This window comes from Balaenoptera borealis (genome assembly GCF_965194805.1).
Source record: "Balaenoptera borealis genome assembly, chromosome: 1".
NCBI classification, from domain to species: domain Eukaryota; kingdom Metazoa; phylum Chordata; class Mammalia; order Artiodactyla; family Balaenopteridae; genus Balaenoptera; species Balaenoptera borealis.
This window is the reverse complement of record NC_138860.1, coordinates 93,061,200-93,084,828: the sequence shown is the minus strand read 5'-3', so window position 1 is coordinate 93,084,828 and position 23,629 is coordinate 93,061,200.

Below are 23,629 nucleotides of genomic sequence, written 5' to 3'. Positions count from 1 at the left end.
CACATTTCTACACTGTGCGTAACCCTGGATGAGCCTCCCTGGCCTCAGGGAATGTCTGTCAGGCACCAGGGCACAATGGAGAGGGGGATCTGCATCCCGGGACTGGACCTGACACCGTGTTTCTCTAAACAAACTTCGTTCAATTATTCAACAGATATAGATTGAGCTTCATGCAAGTACCAAAGAGTTCTTAGATGCAGCAATCCAAAGGCAGTCTGCCCTCAGGTTTATGGGGTAATGAAGCACACAGGTAAGTACACCTCTCTGAGTCTCAGATTCCTATTTATGAAGTATGGGTAATGGCAACAATATGGAAACATCATAAATGACCATCAACATATGAGCACATCACTAGATTGTGGTATAAGTGTGAGAATTCTATAGAGCAGTGAAAGTGGATGAATTAGAACTACACTTATCAATATAGATAAATAAGTTAAGTGAAAAAAGCAAATTGAAGAAGGATACATTTGTAGGGTTATTCATATAAAGTTGTAAAATATGCAATGCAATAATGAATTATGGATACATATCTTTGTAATAAAGGCAAGAGATTATGCATGGGAATGATATGCCAAATTTGTAAAAGAGTCTGGACTTTTATGTTCAGAGAGCTCTTGAAAGTTTAGAATATAATGGCAGAAATTAAAAATTCAATAGAAATGTTGGAATAAAGTTGAAGAAAACTTTCAGAAAGTATAGCAAAAATCCAGAGATGAAAGATAGAAGTGAAAAGATGTGAAATTAGAGGACCCATCCAGGAGGTTCAATAACTGAATAATTGGAATTCAAGAAAAAAGCCAGAGAAGACCAAGGTGAGGAAGTTATCAGTGAAATAGAATTTCCCAGAACTGAAGGCTATGCATCTTCAGGACCCAGTTACTAACTTGTATAATGGTTAAAAATAGAATCACATCAAGGCATATCCCTGTGAAATTTCAGAATATTGATATATTTGTCAGGGAAATTAATGCCAGAACCACCCCCCAGCAGACAACCCTCAAAAATCTTAGTGGTTTAACAAAACCAAAGTTTGTCACTTATGCAAAGCCTGATGTACTTCAGGAGGTCCAACTCCACCTTATAAATATGTCACCTGGATTGTGGGTCTCCTGAGGTAGTTGTGGGAAGGGAAATTAGGGTTGGAGGAGGCGTAGTGGCTTGTAGCCTGGAGGTGACATGTGTCACTTCTGCTCTCAGGCCATTGGCCAGAACTAGTCATATGGCCCTGGTCTAACTGTACTCAAGGCTAGAAAGGCTGGAAAACCTAGAGGAGTGCATGCAATACTTGGTGTTTTGCACACCAATAACTGGAAACAAAAAGAAGATCCCTCACCACTGGTCATATACAAAGGATCAGGAAGCAAAATGGCCTTGCACTTCTTAGTGGTAATACTGGAAACTAGAACACAGTGGAGTAATGCTTCCAAAAATTTCAAAGTTAGTGATTTATAACTTAGAATTCTATACCTAGCCAAACTATCAATCAAGGGTCAGTGTAGAATAAAGCCATTTCAGACGACAATGTATCAAATAATTTACTTTCCATGTACCCCTTCTCTGGAAGCTGCTGGATAGATAATGTACTCCATTAAATTGAGAGAGAAGCAAGAGGAAGAAAAAAGATACAAGACACAGGAGATTCAATGCAGGAAAGAGGTGAAGAGAGTTCTTAGGACTACTATGGAGGGAGATCCCACGATGTGAGCTGGGCACCTGGCACACAAGGAGAACAGAAGCAGGTGAGAAGATTCCAGGGGAGGCTTCTTCAAGAAGATGTAATCAACAGACTACCTGAACTATCTGAATATATTGAGAAAAAATTTAAACAATTGGCAATGAATTTGTTGAATTAATCATAGTTACTTAGGAAATAAAGAAAATGGAAAAAAGATAATTATTAAATACAGAGAAAACAAAAAGTTGTGTGGGGAAGGAATTTAATTATAGCTTACTATAAAACTCAGCTGTGAATTCCAGAATAGTCACCATCATGTTTCCCAAATACTGATCTAGTCAAAATTGTGCTGTAAGTATATTGCAAGAGTGAAATCATGGGAAGAATACATGGGGGAGAATGAGGTGGGAAGGAGGAAAGAGAGCCAAATTTCACCTTCTACTGTGCGAAAGTAATTGATAATTCCTAAAACAAACAAACAAACAACAGTAGCAAGCATGTTATTAAGAGGTAGGAAGTCAATACCAAAAGAATCATCCAGAGGAATTGCAAGTGGTTGCCTGTGGGAAGAAAGAAATGAGACAGGGAGGCAGAGGACCATTGTTTTGACTTAATAAACTTGATTGATCTAGTTGACTCTAAATTATGTGCTTGTATAACTTTGCTAAAAATAAAAAGATAATAAAAGAAAAACCAAGCTCTAGAATGATGGATATAGCATGATACAATTTTTATAAATGCCCCCACACTGTATAGGAACATACAAGTTTGTGTGAATGACTTGAGAAAGACTGGGATAGTCACCAAACTGGAAACTCTTATCTCTGGGGAGGTGAGCCTGACATTTGAGGCTTATGTGTAGTGTTTAATGGAGAACTTGGCCTTATTTTCATAAAAATGTATTTATGTGTTATCTATGAAATTAAGTGTAAATAAATAATAAAAGCAAAAAAGTATTTTAGATCTGGAATGTAATGGACTAATTAAGAAGTCATTTTTGAACTTAACCTCACTTTCACACAGCTGATAGTAGAAATGTCAACAGGGAGAGTCAAGCTGAGAAAAGGGGCAACCATGAGAGTTACAAGAGTGGCACCAAGGTGGGGACAGTGCAGGAGACTTTCATTTAATCTCACTGTATGTAACTGTGTGACACTTATCCAGTCCAAGGCCCCAGAGAGATCTGCACATTTTCTACCCCTCCATCCCCTATTCACTATCCATTCAATATCCATCTTCATTCATTACCCATTTACTATCCATTCAATATCCATCTTCATTCATTATCCATTCACCATTCACTTGCCATCTATCCGTCTTCCTCCATGATACATTAAACCATCCATTTACCATCACTCATCACCTACCACCCATCCACTATCTCTCCACCGTCTACCCATCCACCATTCACCTGCTGTGAATCCATTTTCGAAGATGTAGCTATCTGTCATTTACCCATCATCCACCCATTTATCACCTAATCATCATCTATCCATCCAGAATCCATCCATTCATTCTATCCACCCTCCACCTTCTATCTACACTTCCACAGGACACAACCCATTATCCATCCACCTAGCAACCATCCATTTATTTACCATCTATCCCCCATTCATGCACCATCCAGCCACCATTTACTTGTCCACCATTTTCAATTACAAAGTCCATTCAAGGTGGAAGCTATTGTTTACTATCCTCAAATTCTAGCCAGTGAGAGAAAGCTGAGATACAGGGTGTAGGTGAGGGGCCTGCCTGGCGTCAGGCACTGAATCAGGAAGAGTGCTGAGTTGCCCAGGAGTTTACTTCCTCGTTACAGCTTCTCCCTGCTGAATTACTCAGGCAAAGGGACCTGGGTTTGAATAATGAACTCCCTACTTATGGTCATGTGAGGTTGGTGACTTTTCTGAGCTTCAGCAACTTCACTTAAAATGGTAATAATGCATGTAAAATCCTTAGTGACTATGTATTATATGCCTGGCCCATAGTAAGCACTCAGTAAATGTTGATAATAGTAATTATCAATAATAATTGGAAAGTCAACCTTTTATCTACCCTTCCTCAGAAATCAAAAGGCATGTTCCAGGCCTAAATAGATATGCTTAGGGTTATCTGTTGTTTGGGTTATTCATACTACTGTACAATTGACTGATTATAAGGATTAAAGAGCTAATTATCTTTGCAAGTTCAATGTAGCACTAAACTTTTATTTCGATATATTTCGGGCATACCAAAAATAGAAATAATATAACAGACACCTGTGTACCCTCTAGCTCCCTGAAAAGTAAAGCATTTCGGGTTAGATGACAACTCCTGAGCATCTCTTCTGGCAAACTCCTGAGTGTGCGTTCCAGTCCCTCTCCCTTTCTCCCCAAAGAGAACTGTTTTTCCAAATTTGGCATATCATTCCCATGCATAATTTCTTGCCTTTATTACAAAGATATGTATCCATAATTTATTATTGCTTTGCATATTTTACAACTTTATACGAATAATCCTGCTAATCTATCCTTCAATTTGCTTTTTTCACTTACTTATCTATATTGATAAATGCAGTTCTAGTTCATCCCCTTTCACTGCTCTATAGAATTCTCACACTTATACCACAATCTAGTGATGTGCTCATATGCTGATGGTCATTTATGATGTTTCCATATTGTTGCCGTTACCCACACTTCATAGATTGGAATCTGAGGCTCAGAGAGGTGTACTTACCTGTGTGCTTCATTACCCCATAAACCTGAGGGCAGACTGCCTTTGGATTGCTGTGTCTAGGAACTCTCTGGTACTTTCACGAAGCTCAGTCTATATGCATTGAATAACTGAATGAAGTTTGTTCAGAGAAACACAGTGTCAGGTCCAGTCCCGGGATGCAGATCCCCCTTTCCACTGTGCCCTGGTGCCTGACAGACATTCCTTGAGTCCAGGGAGGCTTGTCCAGGGTTAAGCACAGTATGCAGAAAGGTGGTAAGGGAGGAATTCTGGAGGGAGGAATTCCTTTCCTTCCTGCATGTGACTGGGTCAGGACCTCTGTCATTCACAGGACTGCCCAGACAGGACAGGCAGTACGGCTGGCTTCTTGACAGGAAGTTGGTAAAGCAAGGGGACTGTGAGAGGGACGTGCTTTACCAGGAGGCAGCTCACATGACTCTTGGCTTTGGTTTGCTTCCTGCCGATTCCTGCCCATTTGCTGCCACCAGGAGACGCCCACTGTCTGGCCTAACTTGACTTTTTCCTAAAGAGTGCAGGGATACTTCTCTCCACTCAGGCGGAAGCTCCAGGGAGGTTATCCTTTCCAACAAATTCAGAGTAGAAGCTGGTACCGGTGCTTCCAGGCACAGCCATATCTGTGACATGTCAAGGCTTAATTTATTCACCCAGAATTAAGACCCACTTGAGCTGGCCAGTTAACCATCTCTGCTTGTCCAGTCCTGCTGTGCCACTGGCCTTCATGCGGTAGCCCTGCCCCCACCTCCTGTGCAGAGGCCTGGGTGGTTCACAGCAGGCCCGTGCCCCGTGGCCTCTTTGTGACACACCATGCTGGGCTGGTGTCCTCTGTGGAAACCCCTTGAGTGCAGATAGCCCCTTTATGACAGAAACATGACAAGAACATTCCCCAAGGATGCTGTTTGCTGTGGTAGTCATCTACAGATTTTCCCACCAGGATCCTGGAGCAGGTCCAGTGCAGGGTTGCCACTGTCCGGAGAAGGGAACAGATGACCATGGAATTAAGTAATAGCCCTTCCCCCCTTCCCTCTCCAACCCTTTGATTTCAGAGGCTCTGCACTCGTTGTTAGTGGTCAGGAGTCCAGCACCTCCTTTGTGAACTAGGAACACATGGGAATGAGAGGTTTTCTGGGCTCTTAAAAGCAGCAACAAATAGCCCACAAAACCACTATCTGCAGCTTGAGCAACCCTTGCTACGAACCTCCCTGGAGGACAGCCAGGAAAACAACCAAGTCAGCCCCCAAAATAGGTTCCTTGCAGGCACTTTCTTAAGAAAAAAAAAAAAAAAAAGGAGAGAGAGAGAGAGAGAGGGAGGGAGAGAGAGAGAAAACTAATGTTCAGAAGTAGTAATAATATTTGTAGAATGCATTTTTTTTTTTTACTGTCACTCACTTGGTTTAAGTCTAATTATGTGTGAAAAAATATGTTATTGGCTGACAAATAGCATGGCTGTCAAGAAATTCATCACCATTTTTTTCCAGAAGCAGCCAATTTTAGGTTCAAGTGAGGGCTCTGTAGAGTGTAGATTTTGCCTTTACCAACACTGTCAACAAAAAGATCTGTGAGGTGTGGAGAAGATTCCTTTAGAGGGTGATCCCCATATTTTTCTTTGCCTTTTTCTAGAAGGCCTTACAGATTGAATAGAGCAGACAGGCATTTACTGAAAGAGGCCTCCGTTGTGCTAGGTACCATACTAGGCACTTTTGCAAATGTTGGCTCCTTTGATCCTCAGAACAACTCCTCTTGGTAGGTATCACCACTAACTCTATTTGACGGACAAGCACAGTGAAGATTGGAGGCGGGGAAGCGACTCGCTCAGTTAGTGGCAGATGATTCTGGTCTTATGAGGCTGAGTTAGTGTTCTTTACTCTCCTTACAACTACTCATTCATTTTATCATTTGACAACTTAATGAAAAGAGTTAATAACAGATTACACTGACTCACATCCATGTCCTGCCAAATTAGACTTGTGCCCTGCAAACCTGAACTCGATCAAAATTCTGGACTCATTTCCAGCTGCCTACTCAGCACCTCCGTTGGATATCTGATAGTCTTCTCCAATTTGATGAGATCAAAATAGATCTTCTGAGTTTTACCACAAAATCTGCTACTTCCATAATCTTTCCCATTTCTGTAAATTGTCCCAGCATCTAGCCACTAGCCAAAGCCAAGATCTCATCCATTGGAAATCCTATTGAAAAATACCACAAAATCAGTCCACTTCTTTCTTCTCTGCTGCTACCCTAATCCTTCTATCTCTCACCAAGATTACTGCAGTAGTCTCTTTGCTACTCTTTTTATTACTCTTGCCCTCAAACTCCTTCTCCATTTTCCATACACAAATCAGATAGGCAGCTCTCTACTCAAAGCTCTTCAATGGCTTTTCGATTAAAATTCAACCTCCTACAAGGCTTCCTTACCTGACCCTCAATTCACATCAGTCTCCCATCACCCATGAAGCTCCAGCTACTCTGGTATACTCTGTTTCTTAAACACGCCTCAGGGTGTCTATAGCTCCCTTGTGCCCCTGATTTTTATGTATCTGTCTCCTGCTTGTCATTCAGATCTCAACTTAAATGTCACTTCCTCAGAGAGGTCTTACCTGACCACCCAACTTGAAGAGACCACTCAGTCATTTTCTATTACATCACGCTTTCTTCATTTCTCTTTATGTGTTGCTATCTGGTTATTTTCATATACTTATATATTTACCTGCCACCATAGAATGTAGGTCTGGACTGGTCTTTCTTGTTTATCTCTGACACCCAGAATAGTTGTTTTCAACATCTAGAATAATGTCTGGCACATATAATAGGCACATCATATACATTTGTTGCTTGAATGAATGAATGCTTTTGTGAGTAGCAGCAAAGGATGGTTTCCGCAGGAAGATCTTTCTTTGTGTTCTCTAGGACCCAGTCCTCAAAGGTAGAGGTGTATACTGTTTTGTGTTATCCATGTCCAGATAAAAATATGACAATTCCAGAGATCAGGGCAGCATCCAAGAACATGAATCTAGTCAGTGATAGAATTACAACTAGACTAAAGTTCTCTTTTCATGAGACTACTATCATCTTTCTAATCTCACTCTGCCTCTACAATTCCATGGGCTTGCTTTGTGAATAGTGAAGTCCTTTTCACCTTCATCAAATATAGGTATTTCTTTATTTATTTATTCTTAACTCAGTTTATTTAATTTACTACGCATTCATCAAAAATATATACTCAGTGTTAAATATTTGCAAGCACTTGGCTATGATGGTGGAAGATGGTCTTTATTTATGGCCTGAGCTTTCTGAGAAAAAAAAGTCACTGATTGTAGCTTCTGGGAGGTTTCTGGCCAATCAGAAGAAACACTTGACCAAAGAGGTGAGTCAGCCCCCATGAGACTGAGAGTTGACCTATGGGGAAAATGCTCAAAGACCCCACTGCCCCACAATATCTTTTTCTTTCTTTCTTTTTTTTGTTACAAACAAAATCTTTAATCAATATCCTAAAAATATACATTCATTTCGGAATACTATACCTCACAGGCTACTGAATATGAAATGAAATGTTTTGAATGTTTTCTCTTTTTTACTTTCTTTAATTTTTAAATTTTATTTTATTTACTTTTTTATACAATAGTTTCTTATTAGTCATCAGTTTTATACACATCAGTGTATACATGTCAATCCCAATCTCCCAATTAAGCACACTACTGTCCCAGCCCCCTGTGGCTTTCCCCCCTTGGTGTCCATATGTTTGTTCTCTACATCTGTGTCTCAACTTCTGCCCTGCAAACCGGTTCATCTGTACCATTTTTCTAGGTTCCACATACATGCGTTAATATACGATATTTGTTTTTCTCTTTCTGACTTACTTCACTCTGTATGACAGTCTCTAGATGCATCCACGTCTCAACAAATGACCCAATTTCGTTCCTTTTTATGGCTGAGTAATATTCCATTGTATATATGTACCACATCTTCTTTATGCATTCATCTGTCGATGGGCATTTAGGTTGCTTCCATGACCTGGCTATTGTAAATAGTGCTGCAATGAACATTGGGGTGCATGTGTCTTTTTGAATAATGGCTTTCTCTGGGTATATGCCCCGTAGTGGGATTGCTGGGTCATATGGTAATTCTATTTTTAGTTTTTTAAGGGACCTCCATACTGTTCTCCATAGTGGCTGTATCAATTTACATTCCCACCAACAGTGCAAGAGGGTTCCCTTTTCTCCACATCCTCTCCAGCATTTGTTGATTGTAGATTTTCTGATGATGCTCATTCCAGCTGCTGTGAGGTGATACCTCACTGTAGTTTTGATTTGTGTTTCTCTAATAATTAGTGATGTTGAGTAGCTTTTCATGTGCTTCTTGGCCATCTGTATGTCTTCTTTGGAGAAATGTCTATTTAGGTCTTCTGCCCATTTTTGAATTGGGTTGTTTGTTTCTTTAATATTGAGCTGCATGAGCTGTTTATATATTTGGGAGATTAATCTTTTGTCCATTGATTGGTTTGCAAATATTTTCTCCTATTCTGAGGGTTGTCTTTTGGTCTTGTTTATGGTCTCCTTTGCTGTGCAAAAGGTTTTAAGTTTCATTAGGTCCCATTGGTTTATTTTTGTTTTTATTTCCATTACTCTAGGAGGTGGATCAAGAAAGATCTTGCTGTGATTTATGTCAAAGAGTGTTCTTCCTATGTTGTCCTCTAAGAGTTTTATAGTGTCCGGTCTTACATTTAGGTCTCAAATCCATTTTGAGTTTATTTTTGTGTACAGTGTTAGGGAGTGTTCTAATTTCATTCTTTTACAGGTAGCTGTCCAGTTTTCCCAGCACCACTTATTGAAGAGACTGTCTTTTCTCCATTGTATATCTTTGCCTCCTTTGTCATAGATTAGTTGACCATAGGTGCGTGGGTTTATCTCTGGGCTTTCTATCTTGTTCCATTGATCTATGTTTCTGTTTTTGTGCCAGTACCATATTGTCTTGATTACTGTAGCTTTGTAGTATAGTCTGAAATCAGGGAGTCTGATTCCTCCAGCTCCGTTTTTTTCCCTCAAGACTGCTTTGGCTATTCGGGGTCTTTTGTGTCTCCATACAAATTTTAAGATTTTTTGTTCTAGTTCCGTAAAAAATGCCATTGGTAATTTGATAGGGATTGCATTGAATCTGTAGATTGCTTTGGGTAGTATAGTCGTTTTCACAATATTGATTCTTCCAATCCAAGAACATGGTATATCTCTCCATCTGTTGGTATCATCTTTAATTTCTTTCATCAGTGTCTTATAGTTTTCTGCATACAGGTCTTTTGTCTCCCTAGGTAGGTTTATTCCTAGGTATTTTATTCTTTTTTTTGCAATGGTAAATGGGAGTGTTTCCATACTTTCTCTTTCAGATTTTTCATCATTAGTGTATAGGAATGCAAGAGATTTCTGTGCATTAATTTTGTATCCTGCAACTTTACCAAATTCAATAGTTAGCTCTAGCAGTTTTCTGGTGGCAGTTTTAGGATTCTCTATGTATAGTATCATGTCATCTGCAAACAGTGACAGTTTTACTTCTTCTTTTCCAATTTGTATTCCTTTTATTTCTTTTTCTTCTCTGATTGCCATGGCTAGGACTTCCAAAACTATGTTGAATAATAGTGGCGAGAATGGACATCCTTGTCTCGTTCCTGATCTTAGAGGAAATGCTTTCAGTTTTTCACCATTGAGAATGATGTTTGCTGTGGGTTTGTTGTTTATGGCCTTTATTATGTTGAGGTAGGTTCCCTCCATTCCCACTTTCTGGAGAGTTTTTATCATAAATGGGTGTTGAATTTTGTCAAAAGCTTTTTCTGCATCAATTGAGATGATCATATGGTTCTTCTTCTTGAGTTTGTTAATATGGTGTATCACATTGATTGATTTGCATATATTGAAGAATCCTTGCATCCCTGGGATAAATCCCACTTGATCATGGTGTATGATCCTTTTAATGTGTTGTTCGATTCTGTTTGCTAGTATTTTGTTGAGGATTTTTGCATCTATATTCATCAGTGATATTGGTCTGTAATTTTCTTTTTTTGTAGTATCTTTGTCTGGTTTTGGTATCACAGTGATGGTTGCCTCGTAGAATGAGTTTGGGAGTGTTCCTTCCTCTGCAATTTTTTGGAAGAGTTTGAGAAGGATGGGTGTTAGCTCTTCTCTAAATGTTTGATAAAATTCACCTGTGAAGCCATCTGGTCCTGGACTTTTGTTTGTTGGAAGATTTTAAATCACAGTTTCAATATCATTACTTGTGATTGGTCTGTTCATATTTTCTATTTCTTCCTGGTTCAGTCTTGGAAAGTTATACCTTTCTAAGAATTTGTCCATTTCTTCCAGGTTGTCCTTTTTATTGGCATAGAGTTGCTTGTTCTCTTAGGATGCTTTGTATTTCTGTGGTGTCTGTTGTAACTTCTCCTTTTTCATTTCTAATTTTATTGATTTGAGTCCTCTCCCTCCTTTTCTTGATGAGTCTGGCTAATGGTTTATCAATTTTGTTTATCTTCTCAAAAAACCCGTTTTTAGTTTTATTGATCTTTGCTCTTGTTTTCTTTGTTTCTATTTCATTTATTTCTGCTCTGATCTTTATGATTTCTTTCCTTCTGCTAACTTTGGGTTTTGTTTGTTCTTCTTTCTCTAGTTCCTTTAGGTGTAAGGTTAGATTGTTTATGTGAGATTTTTCTCGTTTCCTGAGGTAGGCTTGTATAGCTATAAACTTCCCTCTTAGAACTGCTTTTGCTGCATCCCATAGGTTTTGGGTTGTCGTGTTTTCATTGTCATTTGTCTCTAGGTATTTTCTGATTTCCTCCTTGAGTTCTTCAGTGTTCTCTTGGTTATTTATTAACGTATTGTTTAGCCTCCATGTGTTTGTGTTTTTTACGTTTTTTTCCCTGTGATTCATTTCTAATCTCATAGCATTGTGGTCAGAAAAGATGCTTGATATGATTTCAATTTTCTTAAATTCATTGAGGCTTGATTTGTGACCCAAGATGTGATCTATCCTGGAGAATGTTCCATGCACACTTGAGAAGAAAGTGTAATCTGCTGTTTTTGGATAGAATGTCCTATAAATATCAATTAAATCTATCTGGTCTATTGTGTCATTTAAAGCTTCTGTTTCCTTATTTATTTTCATTTTGGATGATCTGTCCATTGGTGTAAGTGAGGTGTTAAAGTCCCCCACTATTATTGTGTTACTGTTGATTTCCTCTTTTATAGCTGTTAGCAGTTGCCTTATGTATTGAGGTGCTCCTTTATTGGGTTCATATATATTTATAATTGTTATATCTTCTTCTTGAATTGACCCCTTGATCATTATGTAGTGTCCTTCCTTGTCTCTTGTAACATTCTTTATTTTAAAGTCTATTTTATCTGATATGAGTATTGCTACTTCAGCTTTCTTTTGATTTCCATTTGCATGGCATATCTTTTTCCATCCCCTCACTTTCAGTCTGAATGTGTCCCTAGGTCTGAAGCGGGTCTCTTGTAGACAGCATATATATGGGTCTTGTTTTTGTATCCATTCAGCAAGCCTGTGTCTTTTGGTTGGAGCATTTAATCCATTCACGTCTAAGGTAATTATCGATATGTATGTTCCTATGACCATTTCCTTAATTGTTTTGGGTTTGTTTTTGTAGGTCCTTTTTTCTCTTGTGTTTCCCACTTAGAGAAGTTCCTTTAGCATTTGTTGTAGAGCTGGTTTGGTGGTGCTGAATTCTCTTAGCTTTTGCTTGTCTGTAAAGCTTTTGATTTCTCCATCGAATCTGAATGAGATCCTTGCCGGGTAGAGTAATCTTGATTGTAGGTTCTTCCCTTTCATCACTTTAAGTATATCATGCCACTCCCTTCTGGCTTGTAGAGTTTCTGCTGAGAAATCAGCTGTTAACCTTATGGGAATTCCCTTGTATGTTATTCGTTGTTTTTCCCTTGCTGCTTTCAATAATTTTTCTTTGTCTTTAATTTTTGCCAGTTTGATTACTATGTGTCTCGGCATGTTTCTCCTTGGTTTATCCTGTATGGGACTCTCTGTGCTTCCTGGACTTGGGTGGCTCTTTCCTTTCCCATGTTAGGGAAGTTTTTGACTATAATCTCTTCAAATATTTTCTCTGGTCCTTTCTCTCTCTCTTCTCCTTCTGGCACCCCTATAATGTGAATGTTGTTGCGTTTAATGTTGTCCCAGAGGTCTCTTAGGCTGTCTTCATTTCTTTTCATTCTTTTTTCTTTAGTCTGTTCCGCAGCAGTGAATTCCACCATTCTGTCTTCCAGGTCACTTATCCGTTCTTCTGCCTCAGTTATTCTGCTATTGATTCCTTCTAGTGTAGTTTTCATTTCAGTTAATTGTATTGTTCATCTCTGTTTGTTTTTTCTTTAATTCTTCTAGGTCTTTGTTAAACATTTCTTGCATCTTCTCGATCTCTGCCTCCATTCTTTTTCTGAGGTCCTGGATCATCTTCACTATCATTATTCTGAATTCTTTTTCTGGAAGGTTGCCTATCTCCACTTCATTTAGTTGTTTTTGGGGGTTTTATCTTGTTCCTTCATCTGGTACATAGCCCTCTGCCCTTTCATCTTGTGTATCTTTCTTGAATGTGGCTTTTGTTCCACAGGCTGCAGGATTGTGGTTCTTGTTGCTTCTGCTGTCTGCCCTCTCCCCACAATATCTTCTTCACTGTAATTATCCCCCACAGTTATGTGGGTACCACTGTGTATATATCCCTGCGGGACTCACAGCATGGGCCTCCACCCCCATGGATCCCCAGCTTGACAACCTGGGGTCTAGTTGTAACTCTACAGTTGTTTACAGATTAAGGCAAATGGAATAGCCCAGGGAAGACCTACAATGGAGCTGAACTGGACTCTGACCTTTTTAGTTACCTGTTTAGTACTTTCTCCCAGTGTCCTGCCCTCCCCCCATCTTATACACCCTGAAAAAAATAAACTGAACAATATATTTTGAGCAAATGTCACATAAGGGAGGCCTTTGCTGACTATCTTAATCACATTTGTAGCCTGGCTCCCCACCCTGGCACTCCCCATCCTCTATGCCCAATCTACTTTACTCCATACTATTTATTATTCTCTAACATATTAGAGAATATACTTCTTTCCTTATTGAAGTCTCCCACTAGTAGAATGTAAGCTCCTCCATGAGAATAGAGAATTTTTGTCTGTTTGGCTCTCTACTGTATCCCTAGCACCTTTAAGAGTGTCTGGACCTTAGAGGTGCTTGGTAACTATTTGTTGATGGAATGAATGAATCAGTGAATCAGACACTTTGACATGTGCAGTATTTTTTGACCCAGAATTTATATCTCTAGGAATCCATTTTTCTCATATTGGCTTGAATGAATGGAAAATGTATGAACTAAGAGGGTTCATTTCCTCATTATTTATAAGCATGAAAAAATGGGAAACAGTCCTTTAACAATAAGGGAGTATTTAAATAAATTGTGGTATTAAACCACTAAAATTTACATCTTAGAAGAATATTTAATAACATGGGAATATGCTAAGGATGTTTTGTTAAATGAAAATAGTATTATTATAATTTGATTGTAAGTGTAACATGACTATGTATATATGCATTGAAAAAATGGTAGAAAGGTAAAAGCATCTGTAGGAGACAGGATTATCTGTGGTTATTTGTGGCAGGAAGGATTACAAATTATTTTAATTTTGCTTTTTTGTGTTTTCCTCTGTGTTTAAATTTTCTAGGGAAAGCGGAGGAGGCTGGTGGTGGTGGTGGGATGTCTCCCTGGAGCCTGGGGGTTTGGAAGAAGTGGCCTCCTAATTATCTCCTGGTAACCAGGCCCTTAGATAGATTCCTCCCACACTGACTCTGGGTTAGGTCATATGACTTGCTTTGGCCAGTGGGAGTTTAGACCTCACTCACATGTCTGAGGTGTCAGTTGGGATGGCTGGAATGGCTGGAATTGCTGGAGCTTCTCTTCACATAGCCTCTCATCCTCCAGGAGACCAGCCCAGGTTTGTCTGCATGACAGAGGAAGAGTTTCTTTCAGCAATAGAACACCAGTGCACGAGTGAGGTCATTCTAGACCTTCACTGTCCTATACAGTGGCTGTTGAGCACTTGAAATGTGGCTAGTATGAATTGAGATGTGCTGTAAGTTTAAAATGCACACTGGATTTTGAAGACTTGTATAAAAGAATGTAAACTATTTCATTAATAATTTTTATATTAATTACATATTGAAATAATAATACTTTGGTTATATTGGGTTAACTTAAAATATATAATTAAAATGAACTTCACCTGTGTAAGTCTTTAAACTGTGGCTCCCAGAAAATTTCAAATTACAGACATGATTTATATTATATTTCTGTTGGGCAGAAATATAATATCCTAGACAATCTAGCCACAGACAAGCCATCCCAGATCAGAAGAACTACCTAGCTGACCCACAGAATTGGAGCAAATAAAATGATTGTTGCTTTAAATTACTAAATTTTGCCATGTTTTGCTGTGTAGCAAAGCCCATTTGTTGCCAGAAGCATACTGTGATTTACAAATCCTACCACCTCAGCTCCTTGACCTTTACAGGAATGAGCCAGACTCCCAGAGAAGTTTGGAAAGAAAGCAGGATATGATGGAGAACAATGACCAGTGACCTGGTGCTGGAACCAGGAACATAGGTGAGAAGGTTGCAGGGTGTGGAGGGGGTGAGGATGTTGAGAGACCTTCACCTTCTCAGAGTCCCAGTCTGGAAGGCCGCCTCCTCAGCCTGCAGCCCTGGAGGGCAGGGGCTTGGGAATTCCTAGAGAAGCACTTATCCACCTTCCCTACTGCCACTCTCCTTTCCTATGTGCTCTGTGTGTGCTCTGCTGTCCAATCCCACAGAGCTCTGTGGGAAAAACACTACATCAACAACAACAAGATAATAAAGGGCATGTCAGTGAGAGAACAGGAGGGAGAGGAAAGGGTGATTTTGGCACTAATACCCTATCATCTAGGGCCTCTGTGCTTCCCTCAACTCCCTCCTCCCTGAGCCAAATGTGATTGGACGTCAGAACTAGAGGAAGCCTTAGAGATCGTCCAACCTAACCCTTTCTGTTACATATGAGGAAACTAAGGCCCAAAGATGTTAAATGACCTGCCTAGGGTCACACCAGAAATTAGTGGTGGTCAGATCTAGAATTCAGTTTTCAGACTCTCAGTCCAGTGCTCTTTCTTCTGCTTCCCATGATACCAACTCATTGGGTATCAGTCATGCTACATTCAGCCTGGGCTTTTGGCGGCTCATTCATGCCTAAGAGCAGCGTGAGTGCAAGGGTTTCTCTTTGCACGAGCACCATTTCTCTCTCTGAACTCATCCCTCCTCTACCTCTCAGACTCTCTGCTACTGAACTTTTGCTCTAAGATGTGAGAGGTTCAGAGTACATTCACTTGGGGGCCTGTCTCCTCCCTGTGGTGCTGTCCTTGGATGGAGTCACACTCATGTTCCCACTCACCTTCTGCTGGACGCTGATTGAACAGAGCTATGGGCTCTGGAGTGATTGCTGCTCTGGTCTTTGTGTAGCCGGCACACAGAGGTGGATCCTGAAGCATAGGGGCAAGGATTGAGAGCTTTGCCAGACTCTCTTGGGTGGTAGGATACAGGAGTGGGATGGGTTGGAAATAATGGGGAGGAGGGTGAGGAAACCCCAGAGGCAACACTTCTCTCCCAGTGGGTGCCCAAACCATGAGGTTGGCTGCCATAACCCTTGCATCTCCTCTGCGTCTAGACCATTGTTCCACCATCTTCTGAGTATAACACTTCTTTGGAAGGCCAACCCTCTCCTACTGCCTCATTTACTGCTTTGCTGCTTTCATCATTTGACATCTGGCGGACAATCTTAGCTGTTCTCCATGATTTGAGCACAGGTTGGTATGTGCTGATTATCCCAGGGACTTTGGCATCCAGGTGGAGGCATCTCTGCCCTCCCAGCTCCATTCCCTGATGGAGTCAGTTCCAATGACCTTTATCTCTGTTCTCTTTAGTTGCTTATCAACCATATCTTGGGACTGATTGCTGCATGGTGGCTGAACTCAGAATTGCTTATCTTCAAGATTTCAAAATCTCTGACCCCCAACCTCCTGTACATTGTCTCCTCACCCTGCTGCTTCTGTGAAGTATTCTCCTAGCTCTCCTCTGTTCTGACTTGCTCCCCTGCTGGGATGAAGGCACTCAGTTCTTCCTTATAGTAGCTTGCCATCCTTTCTTGGAACAGAAGAACACTTACCTGGAAGGCTGCTTGTTGTTGGCGAAGCAGCATGCAAAGAGACATTGAAACCAATAACCCCAAAAGAATCTGGATTTAAAAAAAATTTTGTTTTGGTGTCTGGAACCTTGTTACCATGATGATTTTCTGAAAAGATTTTCTACTTTTCACCCAGATATTTAAAGTCAGGAAGATACATCCAGTATTGTGGTACTAAAAAGCTGCTCACTCTCTCAGGAGGCAAATAGTGAGAATGTGGTCCAATCCAGGGAAATCAGCCATGGCAGATGATGGCCATCAGAGGTCTAAGGAATTGGTCTTTGGGTTATTTCTGGTCCACATGGCAAGCGTTCAAGGTGAGTGTCTTAGTCTGTTCTGGTTGCAATAACAAAATAGCTTATACACAATAGAAATTCATTTTCACAGTTCTGGAGGATGGAAGTCCAAGATCAGGGTGCCAGCATGGTCGAGTTCCAGTGAAGGCCCTCTTCCAGATTGCAGACTGCTGACTTTTTGCTTTGCCTTCACATGGTGGAAGGTGCAAGTGTTGTCTCTGGGGTCTCCTGACCTAATCACCTCCCATTCATCTTGCGGGATAGGATTTCAATGTATGAATCTGGGGTGGGGACACAGAAGTTCAGACCACAGCTGTGAGGAGGAGCAGAAAAGTTGCATGAGGTGACTTGAAAGTTGAAAAGAGAAAAGTGTGGTGCTATCCAGGAACCATCTAAGGAAAAAACTCCTGCAAGGCAGATTGAGAATTTTAAAACAACACTCTCCCACCCAACTGCCCCATGACATCTGTTAACACAAGAGGCAGAGCTATTTCCTGGAAAGGCTCCTTATGTTTACAAGGGTGAGACCTCTTGATGTTTTTGCAACTTTAATTAAAGAGCTGAGGAATGGATTTATATCCACAGCGGTTCCCATGGGGGAACACACGGGCTGTTTGTACACAATGCTGCACAGTCAATTGAAAAGAGAAAAAGTCAATCAATTATCCAGATGTTTCGGAATTTTACATAAATGTAGTCACAATGGGGATTTGATCCTTGATAATAACGTATTATTCTTCCATAATGGTGGAGAAAAATGTTCTTGAAAGGAAGACGAGAGTGTTTTCCTAATACTCTTTTATTCTTTCTTCTCCTTTCTGAGTTTATACTTAACAGCATCAAGCACAACAGAACATGGAGACTGAGGACAGAAAACAGAAAAAAGCACAGGACATGGCCCCCTCTCCAAATTGCGGTGGGTGCTCCAGGTTGGGGCAGAATAGCCTTGGGGTGGAGGGGAAGGTGGGGAACAGTACTTCGGCAGAGTCTTGCTATTCTGGGATGTGCAGACCACAGCATAGTAGATGTGTGCTCAGAAAGCATTAATGGCATTCAACATAAGAGTTTCTCATATAGTTCTTTAACCTTTCTCTAAAGGCTGAAATTTCACCATTAGAAATCTAGCTCTTTGACTTAAAAAAAAAGGTTCTCAGACATTAGTGTGTATAAGAATCATTCTAGAAATGAATTAAATGATAGATTTCTAGTCCCCAGTCTCAGATTCAGATTCAGTAGGTCTGGGGTGGTGCCCAGGAATCTGCACTATGAACAAGTACCCCCAGCGGTTCTAGCGTGTCTCTGCCTTGTGAAACAATTAAGACATTGCCTACTTTAGCTGTTCTTTTTCAAAAGGAGACACACAGGCTGAAAGATCAACTGTCCAGCCATAACATGGGAACAAGGTGCCGGAACATTAGGATCTAGTCCCAACCCTCATCCTTCCAGCGCTGTGACTTTGGGCCAGACATTTAAACTGTAAGGATCTCAATTTCCTCTTCCATAAAACGGAGATGAAAGTTTCTGTCCTATCTAACCGATGGGCCAATGTAAGAAACATTATCAAGTGAAATGATTTAATGTAAAAGCCTTGAAAACTGTTCAGTGCTTTGAACAGTATTTTATTCCATACATTTGTAAAGTGTTGTTATTGTTATTTTCCATTATCATCCATTAACACTTCTGTTTGAATGAGTTTGAGAGATTAAGTGATGGGGGAAGGGGTGAACTTGGAGCTCAGGCGACTGCAGGACGGGGGTGGGTGGGTAGGCCACTGTCCCATGCCCAAGGCTGCCAGGAAGCCTCAGGAGGGTATCACGGTGGTGAGAGAAGCAAGCAAAGTGTGTGTGCCTGTTGGGGGCAGGAGAAGTGTTGAGTGTTGGAGAAAAACTTAATTTTACAGTTTTGTTTCAAGTTTCAGCTTATTGGGCACTAATAACATGCCTGGAGGGACTTCTGTGTTTTTTATCCTCAAAAATTTTTAATAAACCTTGAGAGTCACAAATAGGAAAGTATAGGAGGATAGTTTTTCATGGAAAAATAAAGAAAAGGAACATTATGGAAATCGTATGGGAAAAGAATCAACTTCGACGTAAAACTTCAAGAATGTATTCAAACCAGCCACAGACGGTCCCTCACCTTCTGGATATTCTCTCTCTCTTTTCGGACAACAAGAATGGTCAGCTATCTTCATATCCCCCAGGCTGGTTCAAAATAGCCACTTCCCTTGGGAATTCAAGCCAAAAAAGAACGCTGCCTTCCAGGGACAAGAACGGAGCTATGTGTGTGTGCACATTTGTCTCCCACAAATGTGGAGGGCGACGTCTCCATCTTCCCTGCTGTTTGTGATTAGCAGCTTTGGGAACAGGGGATTATGCTTGTCCTTTCCTTAGCACACAGCATCAGAGACTCGAAGATGTGATTCTCAAGGGAAGGAGAAAGTACAAGGTAGAGGGGGGAATAGAGCCAGTTGCACGAGGAGCCCTCTCCCCCTAGAGGTCAGAACGCATCAACCTCCGGATGCAGTAGATTGCATCTTGACTGGTTAGACCGCACTCCGAGTGGAGACCGTGGTGTCAGCTCAGCACCCCGATTGGAGTTTGTGCGGTCACTTATCATGGCTCCATGGGTCAGTGAAGGGCATCCATCGCTGAGGGTGGAAGTGCCAAACTGTTTAAAAATCAGTGGGGAGAGTGAGACAGGAAATAAAGAGCAACGCATCTCCCATTTAAAATTTTTGCAGAGCAGGGAAACAGATGGAGATTGGATTATTAGCTCGGATTTGGGCTGGGAACAGCAGAGTCTGAAATGCTGAAGGGATGTGGTCCAAACTGCCTGCAGAACAAAAGGCCAGGGAGGCCTCCTGTGGTCAGGAGGAGTCGCCTGGAGGCCTGGGCTGACAGGCTGGATGGAACCCTGCTTTACTAGTGAGGCCCCAGTGAAAAGTCTCTGGTCCATCCGGAGCTCGGAGAACGGAAGTCGCCAAGCAGATGTGGAGCTGTTTTCTCATCCCTAACACATCCCAGATTTGTGGGGCTGAGGGTCAGGTCCGGTTGTGTGAAATTCCCGCTGTTTTCCCTTTTCTAAAAGATCCACAGGATGAGATGTCAGACCTGCTTCTTTAAGCAGGATGCTAAAATGTGTCACAATGCAGTTGACCCTAGGGGAACAGTGAGGTGGATAATCTCTAGCTCTGGAAAAACCCCCAAATCACATGTCATTAGCTTTGGAATGTGTGTGTGTATGTGCGCACGCGTGCGTGGGTGCGTGCATGTGTGTGTGTGTGTGTGTGTGTGTGTGTGTAGAGTGAGCGGGGAGGGGGGAGGGAAGGAGAATAACAGGTTTAACTGTATTATGCTTGCTTTAGCTGATATTAAAATGCAGAAGCATTTCCTGGATCCTCACTGACTAATGTTAGGTGCTAGGATACCCTGCGCCATTTTTGGACACGGGGGGATGTCACCCTGTGATGGCAAATGAGGTGGAAAATTTGTAAAGTAACGAAGTTACCCATGGGTAATGAATGAAGTGTTTACTGCACTTGAGGATTCTTTAAAAATTGAACATAATGTAAACTCGTGGTTAAGCTTCCGTTCCTCTTAGTTCTCTGGGTGCTCTAGGAAGGGGAGGATCTTTCTTCTATATGTAAAGTACGTTCTTAACACCTTCCCCCTCACCCCCCCCCCCCCCCGCATGACAAGCCCTGGCCTGGAGGTGGCTGATGATTAGAGTGATTAATTTATGGATATATTCCTGGGAAGGGAACCTTCCAGAAGCAAAAGCTCAGATGGACTTCTGAGAACTTTGGCAAAAGTCCCCACAGGAGTATGTATTTTATGAGCCCTGACTTAATAACAGGGCTGTCACACCCCCTGGGACTGCATGCTTGCTACTTGCTACCTAGAATAAGACATATTTTGCGGTGCTGCAATTTTGCTGGACTCCTGAGGGGGAAAAATCCTCTTGCTTTTACATTGTTTACTTTTTACATTGTTTTGCACTGTGCTAACTTTATCCCTTCTGGGTTGAGTGTGGGATTGAATTCTCTGGCCTTTTAAAATGGTCTGTACCTTGCTTACTTGGGCTCTCTTTAATGTAGTTTCATGCCCCCCACTTTCTTATTTTTACCTTTCTTATTCTTTATCTGAAGTCTCCCCTAAACTTTCTTGCAGCCCAGTGATTCAACCTCCCCACCCGCCTACCCACGGGACTGGCTGTATTTATGGAGTATCTGCTTTACATTCTCTGTGGGCAAGGCAGACACAAAGTACAACCTATGGGCTCTGCTCCCCCAGAGATTATAATCTCATGAGGAGGATGATATATTTTGTAGACATACAAATAATTGCTTTTTCATAAATGGCCGTGATGTGCTGTAGTCCGAGGTGGAAGGTTAATGAATTCTGGATTTCCCCAGAACATGAGTGAGTTTTCCCTCTCAGGTAGGAATTTTACATAGTAGACTGATATAGTTACCATACCTTCTGGATGTTCCAAAGCCAACAGCATATAGATTTGGGTGAGCTTTAAAGACTTGGCCCTGGTAAGAGCACCTTGAGTTGAAGTCCCCAGGAGTCTAGTGATATAGGGAAGGTCATTAGACTTTCCAAAGTCCCCTGATGGAATTCTTTCTCTCCTAATCGTGGAGTGGAAGGTGGCACAGCAAAGATATGAATCCTTACTCCATCATTTATATTTAAATGATTCTAGCCTTACTGATCTATAAAATGAGGACAATACCACCTACTTGCAGGGTTGCTGTGAGGGTTTGAGTTAGTGAATGTAACTGTCCAAATACATGGCTCATAGTAGAGCCTTAGTTGGTAGCAACTATTACAACTATTTTTCAGTCCTAGACTCTTGAGACAGGTAAATTCTCTGCAACTGGTCACGGAAATCAGCTAGAAAAGGTGATGGGGAATTGCTGCAGTAGAAACAAATGAACGGTACCAGTTTATCACCTAATAGCTCTGGGACTGAGAAAAATACATAAGCTCTCTAAGTCTCAACCTCTCATCTATGTTACCTGCCTCATAGGTTTGTTGGAGGGATTGAAACAGCAATCCTGAAAATGTTTCCACTTTAAATGTAAAACCTCCAGATATGATTTGACTCAAATTTGTGCCGGTAGGTATGTTCCTTAGCAAAGCTGAGGGAATCTCAGGTGTGCTCTCATAGTTCTGAAAGCAATTCCTGGGCTAGGAAGGAAATGGTTTTTGCAATTCTTTTTTTCTTTTCTTTTTTTTTTTTAAGGAAGTTTCTCTCCCCACAGAGATTCTACAAGTCAGTACCAGTTTATTTGTTTATTTTTTTAAATTTATTTTTTTATTTTTGGCTGTGTTGGTTCAACATTGCTGCACACGGGCTTTCTCTAGTTGCAGGGAGCAGGGGCTACTCTTCGTTGTGGTGCGCGGGCTTCTCATTGCGGTGGCTTCTCTTGTTGCAGAGCACAGGCTCTAGGTGCACGGTCTTCAGTAGTTGTGGCACGTGGGCTCAGTACTTGTGGCTCGCGGGTTCTAGAGCGCAGGCTCAGTAGTTGTGACGCACGGGCTTAGTTGCTCCGCGGTATGTTGGATCTTCCCAGACCAGGGCTTGAACCCGTGCCCCCTGCATTGGCAGGCGGATTCTTAACCACTGCGCCACCAGGGAAATCCTTGCAATTCTTTCTTATATAAATAGGAAAATTGAGACCTAAAAAAGTTGTGACACGCCCAAGACTGTGTCAAATCCAAATAGGAACTTGGTTCTCCGGTCTGGCAGTTTCTGTCAGACAACTTTAAAAGCAGGAGATGGCCGAGTGTAACTGCAGGACTGCTTCCCACCCTCTCCACTCCCAGTTTTCACGAGTGAGATTAGTGGAGCATGCAACCCCACTCTGGTGAGAATTTGTCAAAGCCTTTCTTGTCCTGGAAGGTTTACAGTAAATAGAGTTTCAAGTAATCAAAGGAATTGATTTTAGTATCAGGTACTGTAAAGAAAGTACTCTTAAGTCTCTTCTAAAAATAAAATTCTTCCAAGGAGATGTTTGGCCTGTGGCTAATGTGTTTGAAACATGTTTTCTATAAAATTCAACCTCATTAATCTACTTGCAAATCCAGAAAGACAGCTTTCATTGCACATATCAGGGCTTGTCCCAAACTTTCCCCATTCATAGTGGGGGATGAAGAGAAATGAACTGCAGGCTCAAGGTTCCTCTGTCTTGTTTCCCCCCCCAAGTAGTTAAGCAACTGAGGATGTGGGCCTGGTGTCAAGTCCAGCCTTAGCTCTGGAAGTCAGCACTCGAGACCCGGGCACCAACAGGGAGGCCATTTTCTTTCCCCCTGTCTTAGCACTTCCTACCCTCTATGCCATAGGTGGAGCTTGGAAGGGGCTGAAAGCTGTCACCCTCTTACCAACCAGGTAGAGTCCTTCCTTTCCAAGAAAGGCTTTTGCCTCTCTCTGGGTCCTGGCTATCTCCATGGCTCCTGAAGAGTCAGCCTGTGATGTTTCAACTATTCATTCATCAGAACTGTCAAACCTTGTGAATCTCTTTTCCCTTCCTCTGGCTGGCAGTCTAAAATACTCGTCCTCCACAAGTTTTGAAATCACTGAAGAAAGGGAACAATGCGAAAACTCAATTCCAACTAACATTTTAATTTACTGCTGTGTAACTTGGCGAGTTGC